The sequence below is a fragment of the Numida meleagris genome, chromosome 2, assembly GCF_002078875.1.
Source record: "Numida meleagris isolate 19003 breed g44 Domestic line chromosome 2, NumMel1.0, whole genome shotgun sequence".
Taxonomy (NCBI): Eukaryota; Metazoa; Chordata; class Aves; order Galliformes; family Numididae; genus Numida; species Numida meleagris.
Window position 1 is genome coordinate 22,389,471 of NC_034410.1, and position 10,706 is coordinate 22,400,176.

At 43.0% G+C, this 10,706-nt stretch overlaps 1 long non-coding RNA gene across 1 annotated transcript; it reads left to right on the plus strand.

Moving 5' to 3' along the window:
* Positions 162–10,205, plus strand: LOC110393134. Its single transcript, XR_002434807.1, has 4 exons — positions 162–1,679; positions 2,174–2,607; positions 6,221–6,337; positions 9,953–10,205. It is a non-coding gene; the product is annotated as an uncharacterized LOC110393134 (long non-coding RNA).

The following is a 10,706-nucleotide window of genomic DNA, read 5'->3' on the forward strand; positions in this document are numbered from 1 at the left end:
CCGCGGCCGGAGCCTCCCGCGGGCACCGCCTCAGCTCGTGGGCGCGGGGCGAGGCCTCGCGGGGCCCCACAGCGGGCGGGAACGGGGCGGAGCCCCTCGGAAGCGGCGGGGAGGAGAGCGGTGGGGATTCGTGCGGTGCGGCCCCGGCGGGGGATCGGCGCCTGCCCGCCGTTGTGGTGGAGCTGAGGGACGTGGGGGAGCGTGGGGGCTGAGGGAAGGCTGAAGGGAAATTGGGGCGTGGGGTGCGTTGGTGCCCTGGGATGCGGAACGTGGGGTGCCCGTCTGCAACGAGCACCGCAGCGGAGAGGAGGATGCCTCTGTGAGGTTTTTACTCCTCTTGACCTACCTAGTGGTCTCTTGGAGAAGCTTGGTCGCTTCTGTTTCCTGAGGCGAACGCTGAGGCGCTGTGACATGGCGGCCTGTCCTGGTACAGCGCTCTGTGGAACGGGGTCCGTTTGCCAAAACAAAAGGAAAAAGGAAAGGAGAATGAGTTATTTATTATCTCTGCATCCCTGGCAAACCAAGGAGTGCTGTAGTGTGGTGCCCAAGAAGCTCATCAAGACACAAGTAAAATCCTCTACAACGTAGAGAAAAAGACAGTATTAGCAGAGAGAGATGATCACGGCCTTTATGGTGCAGCCTTGCCCTGCATGCCTCCTCAGCCTGGTTCCCCTGGGGCAGGCCCTCACGCTCGCGGTGCCTGGCGGTGTGATGGCTCTGGGCCTGGGCCTGGCCATGCTGCTGCCACCACATGCTGGGTATGGGCACACGGGTCTGGCTGCAGCACCGCAGGTTGCGCCCGGTACAGGAGGTCTGGGAGCACTGACTGCAGCCTGGTGTGAAGCCATGGCAGGCTGTGAAGCTGTGGCTGACAGCCCCAGAGAGCACCTTGGGGCATTTCGGTGACATTGGCATTAGTTCTCCTGCTGGCTTGCGAGCCTGGAAGCACATCCAGCCAAATGGGGTGTCTAAAAATGGGTGACAGTACCTACAGGAAAGGCTTCCATGTGGTAAGAGGCTGAAAGGTGCCTTTGTTTGTCGAAGGCAAAAAAAGCAACACAGCCAATGGGTGTAAAGTGATGAATACTGTAAATCTTGCTGTGTGCCAGTAACTGACAGACAAATGAGAAATGCTCAGTTAAATCTTTTAAAATGAACATTTGCTTCTATGGTGCAATGATGCCTGGTGTTGTTAGGTAGTTCTGAGGCAAAGAAGATGACAACATTAATGGGAATAATGAGAACGGTATCATTTGTGCTTATTTCTCTGGGGTATTTTGCTTAATGGATTTGATTAAATTTTATTTTGTCTTCCATGGCTGAGTTTGATAAGCCTGGTACAGCTCAGCCTCTCTCGCAGGTGAGGGCAAGGAAGAAAATCTTCATGGGAAGAGGTTGCTCCACAACTGTCCACAGCATGTTGGAGCTCTTCCTGTGCCAGCTGAGCACTCTCGGAGATCAGACACTGGTAGACCTGAATGGAAGCTCTTGATTAATCTGTTTACTATTTCTGTGTTTATTCCATGTTTGCAGCATGTGCCAGCTGTAGTTGAGGTGGGAATGTCCGGCACTGCCCTCAGCACAGCCTCCCTGCAGCTGATGGCGCATCCATCCCTGGCTGGGCTACTGCTGCGTCTTCTTATGTAGTGCTTCAGGGTTGACGTGGAATGCCACATAAGGTAAAGGTAGCTGTTTTTGTTTAATGTCACATTATATCCGGAGTGTGTATGACGGTTTTGTAAAGGATTTGCACGGCTCCTAGTAGTTTCTAGGGGGCAGCACAAAATTGTGGTTTTAAGTTATAGATTCCTTTGTGTTTTGGGTCTGGTCATCTTTGCAGTCGTCGCTGCCTAGAGCTGTCATCCGGTCATGTTTGGATGCTTCTGTTTTTAGATTCTGGTGGCTCACTGAAGCCTCATTAGTAGAAACTACTTTTAGTCTGCTCTAAAGAGACATAATGGTCTTTGCAGATATATCACCGAATCATAGAATGGTTTGGGTTGGAAGGGGCATTAGGGATCAGCCAGTTCCACCCCCTGCCATAAGCAGTAAGCTGAAACTTCACGTGAGTTGTTTTGCTGAGGTGTTTTGTTGATTGGGTAGGAGTTAAGACAGGAAACACGCATCTGGTTTTAGAGTTTGATGACGTGTCGTATCGTTGGACTCCAAACAGGCACTTTTACCATTGCTGTGTATCCAGAAACATTACTGGTCTCGTATCTGTCTCCAATCAAGGAGAAAACAGTCAATGAATGAAGTGTGCTTGGATTCTTAAAAGATGGAAGGTGGAAGTAGCGGGATGTCTAGGAAGACGTGAATGCCAGGCCCCTCAGTGGAACAGCTGGACTGAAAAAGTTCAGGGAAAATGGAGCATTTCATGAATGACTGAGAGCCATCATAGCTGAATTAGCGCACAAGTTGCCTAGCGAAGTGAACTCAGACAAAGAAGATTTCAGTAAAGACAAGCTAGTGCTGAACAGAGTCGCCTGGACAGCAATTGCAACAATTTAATGCCTTTGAAAGGAAAAGTGACTTTTTTTTTTTAATTTTGTAATGGACTTCATCCTATGGAAGCAAGGGAATAATTCAGAAATCAGGAAAAACAAGGTAAAATTTTTATGAAACCTACGGTGTACAATGAGATACTTGCGAGGGTGCAAATGTGCTTACGTTTCTGCATCTGGCTTTGTGTGCATGTTTGCTCATTTTCTGTAACGCTCTGGGTGTAGAGAAAAACACTTGCAAAAAGAAAAACTGGAAAACAGCATCGCTATTTTTCTGTATTTAATATACAATACTTACTGCATTTGTATTCATTTTACATTTTTAGATAAAAGAAAAATATAGCTAGAAAAGTGAAGTAAACTTCAGGAAAGTAGTTTTAAATACAAAACTAGTTTCTTGCCTTTTTACTTTCCAATAATTTGGGAACAACTCAAAAGAGCTTGACGCCATGAACATTTTTATTATATCGATTTTCATACTGAACCCTCAGCACCCACAATAAATACACAACTTTGCTTTTCTTGCACTGCCAGCAGCAAAACGTTCAGTTCCAAAGGACTGTAATTCTGATATAATACATTGATAACCTTCTGCGTGCCTTAACTTAACTTGGCCGTATTGACACATGAGTATTTTTGCAGTCCACCATCTTTACAAACTTGTAAAAGCTAAAGAATATGTTATATGGTAAGGTGCATGCTTGGAAGAGTACGCTCCGATGAACTTCAATGCAGTCAATGTAAAGCAGCCCCAGCGGAGGGTGTTCCTAAAGCAGAAAGCCTCCCAGGGTGAGATCTGGGACACAGAGCAGGCATGCAGTGAGATCAAAGGGCTTTGTCTGAAAGCTTGCAAAGAGAGCTCGAGAGCGTCCAAAGTGTCGGCATTGTTTCCCAGCCATTCTGTACAGCAGAAACATAGTTTTTCCAATGCGTATATGGTAATCAGCAGCTGTGCAAGAAGAGAGAGGCTGCAAGAGTTCACGTACAGCAATGGTGCAGTATTTTTATTTACCACAGTTTGCGTTATGTAACCCCTCGGTGTATATTTATAAGCACAAGGCAAGCCAGCGTATGTACGTAACAATTCAAGAATCACGGTTACACCTTTCTGTACCTCCGTGGGTGATACTGTGTTTCACACAGAGCTGATTTTAATGCTGAACAAAAAGAATGTAAAGAACACTGAATCGTAATTCTTAAGCACACAGAATAAAAATAATGATGCACCTTTAAAAGAAACAGTAACACACGCACCTTTTCATGTTTGTACCCTGATTAAAATAACATCGTGAATTTCAAGTATGAAGTGATACAGTGAAATCATGTCCTGTGAATAGGTATCCATGGTAGTCTAGGTAGTACACTTTGCACCATAGGTAACTTTCCACCTTGCAAAAGAAAATCCTACTGCCTATGTAGGTAAAGTGACTCGAAACGCTAAAACTGAGTGCCGGCTGGTGCAGCGCCGCTGAGGTCAGCGGGACCGTGCTGGCTTTCACCAGCAGTCACACGTCCTAAGGTGAAGGAAGGAAAACATCCGGAACTGCTTTGTGTGATTCCCTTGGATAATCAAACCCTAGACATCTCCAGAGCAAATGACATTACGAAAAGAACACAGCTGTAGTCAGACAGCGCTAGATGCCGTTTTAACTTTTGGAATATTTTTCAGGTGGTTTTTTTTTTGTTTTTTTTTTTTTTTTTTTTTTTTTGTAAAATCATGCTGAGAAATTAAGGCGCTGAGGCAGATTTTGATGTCGGCCTGGTGTAATATCAATGAATGCAGTTACTCTGGATGTGTCTCACAAGCTGTCCTCCCTGCTCATAGCATTCTGTAAACCCGGAAGCACAAGTTTTAATAATGCCTTTTGAGACCGTAACGTATCTTGCAGATTCCCAAACCAGTATCCCAGAAGGGTTACAAACAGGCTTCACTTCATGCGGTTCTGTTAACTTCAGTGGGACTTGTGACGTGTAAATAGGGACACATGGAGTGTCTGAGCAGTGAGAAGTGAACCTTGTTTCTGGTACATTTCTGCACCAGCATCACGCTCTTCTTCACATATCCCAGTGCCACAAGGAAGTGCACTTCTGAACTTTTGCATAAAAAATAAAATGAGTAGAAACTGAGAGAGAAATAACGTTGCTAGAGTTAATAGTTTTTGTCACGCATTGCCACGTATATAGCATTCTTGCTGATTTACTAAAATTAACTATCTGTATATAGACCTGAGCTGCCCGACACTGGAATTTGTAGATTTGCACGGTCAAATTCTTGGTTTAAATTAATTGTAGTCAGTGGAGTTACAAGAGTGGATCACGCTAAATGATTTTAATTACGTTGAAATCCCAATCCTATTTCATGCAATTGTCCACGCACACACAAAAAAATACCGAAATTTGCTGCCTTTATGCTTTTGTATAGCCAGCAATCTTTTCTAAAATCCAGATGGGCGATTTGATTGCTGCAACACATGTACTTCGGTTACGAGGCGCCACACAAACGTGGTCCCTGGTTTCAGCATCTGGGATCTACAGATATCTGCTGGAACGACTGCAGACAAGATAAAGCCAAGGGCGGCCTATGTAATATTTTCTAATCGTAATTTTTCAGACAACCATCCCCCACTATGTATAAAATTAGCTCTACCGTAGCATTTCAAAGTAATCTGCTTATTCTTTTACATATTAAACAAAAATACCCTAAAGCATAAAAATACTACATCTGAACACACATACTACTCTAGGTACAGTATGAAGCTTATTTAAAACTTGTTTTTTGACTGATCTAGCTCTCTGCCTCTCTATGGAACTATCTTCACTTCAACAACAGAAATGTATACTAAATGCAAATAAACGATTAAGCAGCAAGACTCGACACATCTTTTGGCAACTACCCTCTCACAGGACTAGTGTGTTTTCCTAAGAAATAATATACTGAATTACAATACGAATAATTTAGGTTAATTTCAAATAACTTGCAGATAAATGTGTCCATATCTTCAATAAACACTGACCCCATTTCTGGGTGTCTTGGTGCTGTTATTAACCATGTGTCCTCACAACTACAATCAATTACTAAACGAAAACCTTTCTCTGCAAACACTTATGCGAGCAACTTTGCCCATATGAGAACCCCGTCTCAGCTCTAGGACTGCCCAGCTGAGGCACGGGATTCCCGCATTTTCCTACTCGGGCCTTCAGACCAAAGAATATCAAGGTAGTGAGGAAATACAAACACACACTGTTACACAGAAAGGAGGAGACAGACATACCGACGAAAGCACTCTCTGATGCTTTCAGGAGTTATAAAAGAAATAACACCTCCAAAGTATACGGTTCCACTTCTAAGACATCATTTCGAGGGTACACTTCTTTAACTAGAGCATTCAAAGACATTATACTTTTAAAGCTGTTCAAAGTAATGCAGCTAAATATTACATTAAAAATAAAACCTATACAAGATTCAGTGGCAGAAATAGACCACTTAAATGAAATGGAATGAAATGGACCATAAATACATTAATCTGAATGCTTGAAAAGAATTCACAAAGGAATTAAAGACTGGAAAGGAAAGAATAAGTGGGTGCCCGTCGGCTTGCTTTCAGTGCCAAAATCGTACAGCTTTGTGTAGAAAACAAATTCTATCTAGAAAACAATAGGCGACTTTATATTTTCTCTTTCTTAAGTACTTGAAAATGTGTTATTTGCTTTAACAGAAGCAGCTGCCTTGCCTCCGAAGGGAACACGGCTAAAATTCCTCGAGACTTTTTTCAGCCCCTTTTCCAGCTGAACTCCAGTGGCTCCCACTCCTTAGCAAAAAGCACCGCCATAAGGTAAACCTCTTTTGCCCACACTGTCGTGACTCTAAGTGGGTTGTTCAGTCAAGAGATTTTGAATGCTGCACAGAATGACAGCAAAGTTATTAGGCAGCGCTGAATGCAAGAAAGGCATCATGGATACTGGATTTAATTTGCTGGAATCTAAACTGAGACAACGGATGCATTTAGATGTTGTACTGAGGGACATGGTTTAGTGGGAAATATTGGTGATAGGTGGACGGCTGGACAGGATCATCTTAGAGGTCTGTTCCAACCTCGGTAATTCTATGATTCTATGATTCTACGATTTAATACGAGCTACCAGGGAGCAATCCACATTTTTACACAGTGCTGGCCTGCTCTGGTTTTGAGCTAGCAATCTGTAGTGATGCTTTTCTGTTCAACTCATCATGCACAACAGGAAGGAGAATGGAGGTGAAACATGGCAAAGGAAAGGAAAGCTGGAAAACCACTGGGTTGCTACAAACGTAGGGCAAAAAAGGAAAGGACAGTCCAACCTCTGCAGTCCCTGCTGCTCACATTTCCACTTCCCTCCCTCAGCCTCTAATCTCATGACACTGCAGCTCCTCTGTCTTCAGTCCAAAATGTGCATGGCAATCAGTGCCTTCAGATGAGCACATTACCACTGAGCTCATATAAACCTCCTTGTACAGCAACACATCCACAAACTTCCTGCCAGCATCCAAATCCTGATGTACTTTTTGTTGTAGTTACAACCCGTAGTTCCACCAGCTCTCCAAGGTGAGGTCCCTGCAATAAATTGTGATGGATTTTGGGTCTCGATGGATAAAGACTGCAATGCACTTTTTCTTTAATCAGCAGTCTGCAGAGCCAGGCTTTATTTTGAACCTTTTCTTTTTCTATTGCCAATAAAGGATGACTGAGATGCATCGTCATGCATCTGGAGTAAAGCACTTTGTCCTTTCCCACAGTATGCCCAGAATTCGTTCAGTCATCCTTTAGGATGGTGAGAGAGGTCTCCTATGGGAGATCTTGCTATACCACTGTTTAAGATGCAAAAATGTCCACTGTCATAGAAACAGTAAGCACACGGTCTCCTCCAGATCCCACAAAGACTTTTCCTCAGGGGAAAATACTGGGGGTTATAGTCTGTCTGCACCTAGTACTTGTGGAAGGGCTCTGTGTTCACATCTGCCACAGCTCAAGCAAAGGAACAAACTTGATTGCTTACATGCACCCATGTCACATTGAGAGCTGGAGACCTCCAAACAGGGCAGAACAGGTTCCTGCTTGCTCTGACTCTTGCTGGGAGAAAACCTCTCCCTGGAGCAGTGATTCCTGGGAAGGAGAAGGGAGAGGGGGTGAGCAGTAGGAGGCGGTCATTGCTAGTCTCCTTTGTATCCTTCAGAAACTTCTGTACAACAGAAGAATCGCTGGCCGCTCTTACAAATGTACATGACAGACAGTTGTCTTGGGATCTTATATACTTAGAAAATAATCTTCTGAATCAAAAAGCGTTTTGGCTGAACAAACACATTACGCTCAATCTAATTTACCCTTGCTTGTGTATTTGCTTGAGCCAAAGACTGTAAAAATAACACTTTGCCATATTCTATTGTATTAATTTCCAATTCCTAATGAGAAGCAAGGAAAAACTATAGTACACATACACAAAATACGCTGCCTGCAAACTGGGGGGCTGCAGAATCACAAGCTATAATTTAGCTCATGGGTTTTTACGTGACTAGGGAAGTATCAGCAAGGTCAGCTATAAGTGATAGGCAGTCACGGTAGCTGCAGTAAGAGGATGCAGGATGCTGAAAGACTGTTAAAGACCAGGCTCCCCAGTGCTTCTTTTAGTGTCACAGTACTTTGACCTGGGATAAGGGAAGGAGAGCATTAGCTGCTAAGTGATCCATCACTGTATGTATTTAACCAGTGTCTGAGAAAGCAGCGTAGAACGAAAGGTTTCCTACCCTAGAAAGTGAATTTGTCTCTGTGCCAAGGCTAGTAGCTCTTGCTTACTGGAAGGACTAAAACAAACCCTCTGTGCCATCACTGCCCCATCACCCAAACATGTGGACTAAATGTAACAAAGCGCCACACAGACCTTGTACTTCTTATTTCTGGAGGTGGCAAAGCTCCCTTCCTGCTGTACAACCTATGAAAAGCCTCCCTTCTTCCTGGCAGATGGTCCTGAAGCATTACTTACACTGGGTGTCTCACAGACTTGCTAGGTTCTCAGACTTGCTCCTGCAAGATGGTGGGCCACCTGGACTGATCCAGCCAAAACTCCATGTGGATAATCTCATTAAAATCCAAGTACTCGAAAACATGCCATTTTGGCTTGGCAAAGAATTTTTGATTTGCTGCAGGAGTCAGCTTGTAATCCACTATACTGCGCACTATTGGGCACAGACAGTGACCCGCTTGCATTGGAGCAATGTATCCTCCATCTCTGCAGCTCAACTACAGGCTGTGTTTGTATTTGTATCACCAGCTTAATCTGCTCTCAAACTCTCATCAGCCCCCTCCCCCCCCCCCTTTTTTTTTCCTAACATCTACACAGAAAAGTCTCTAACTTCTACACACTCTGATTTTAAACATGTTGCTGTCTTGAGAAACGGCACCAGGATGAGCTGGCACATTCAGTATCTGGAACTAAAATCCTGAGAGCACTGCTTTATCATCTTACGCTTGTGGAAGCAAATGACAGGAGAAAACAAAAAAAACAAGGAAAAAAAAGTTTTCCCCCTACATTTATATGTAACTTTTCCACATATCCAAATTCACTTACGAAAATTGTCCTGAACTCTCCTAGTCTCTGCCCACTTTTTTTCTATCTTTGCAGCACTTCACAATTTTCCTCTCTCATCTAGGTATTCAAAATAGGTGCTAACACTCAAGAACATTTTGAAAGCCCCACAGAGATTTACAGAAGGAAGAAAAGTCACAAGAAAAATGACATCTGCCTCCTGCCATTAATATGTGGCAGGAATGTACAGCAGAACATGGCTTCATTCTGAGTGTAAAGCACAGCAGCAGTAAGAATTGTTGAGAAGATTAATACAATTATATAAGATTAACCTAAAGCTGAGGATTTGATGTTGTACATATGAAGCATGAAATAAGAGGAAAGGTTGCCTATTACAGTACGTTAAATAGAAACCCTTCAGAAGTAATAGCACAAAGGAAGCTGACAATCAAATATTTGTGAAAATTTGTTTTTCCATTTGCTCCATTTGGGAGCAACTATCAGTGTAAACATGAGAAAATTTGCCTGGCATGTGGATGGATTTAAGGTGCAGAATGCTCAATAGTGTGGATGCCAATTCAGCATGCTCCCAAAAGGGCAGTGAGCTTGAGAGCGTTACAGCATATCCAAGTAAACATCACCAAAATCTTCCCTTCTTCTTTCAATCAAATAGTACAGGTTACTTTAGTGCAAATGAACATTAAAATGCTGAGTAGGGTAAGTTCATAGCTAGATTCTTCCATAAAACCCTATCAACTTTGCAGTCAGAGTATCAGTTTCAATGTTTAATACACGTTGTTTGTTTTTCTATTTCTCACTTCATAAATACCAATTGGTCCTTAAAACCTCTTTTTTCATCTTTACTAATGTCAGTTTGTTCTTTTCCTTTTCAGAGGCAGTATCCTTAGTCTGATCGTTTCCGGAAACAATTTTCTCTACCCAGTAGCAAAACGTCCGTATCAGAACCTCTTCTTGCTTTCTCCAGCCATGCAAATGTCCCACTGACATAGGGTAGGATGAAGCCTACCCTGGTTAGGGAGCTCTGGTTCACGTCAGCTGCTGGAAGGCTGGAAATTTACCCCTTTTGAATACTGTAGAAGCTCTCCAAGGACTTCGTTTAAGTCAAAGCAACTTCTCCACTTTTACTCCAAGCAACCTTTTCTGCCCAGCAGGCAAAAGGCTCACCCAAGCGTGGTGCTGACTATCAGCTTCCACTGAACACAAAAAGAACCGATGGTGCTTACTTGGCCTTGCAGAATCATTTTCGAGAACAAATTCCTATTTGATTCAGACCAGTTTGAGTGACTCTCACTTAAAAACACTATGAAATACAAAATTTTAAGGGATTTTTAAAAATGTAAAAGCGTATCAGTTTCAAACTATAATCACTTAGCTAAAAGAAAGATTTGTAGCTATTTTCTGCAAGAACTTAATGAGCTATTTTTGTGCACACGGTGCACACTATTCCTAAGTGTGGTTTATGGTTCTTTTTTTTGTGTATTTATTGCATATCAGTATGCAATACATGCTAAGTTTTAGACGAAAGGGAAGAACTAACAATTGCCAAAAGTTTGTTTGTCAGTTTGCATGTCCACATCTTTCTTCTTTTAATGGCCTAGATCATTTAAATCAATGAAAAATCTTCTT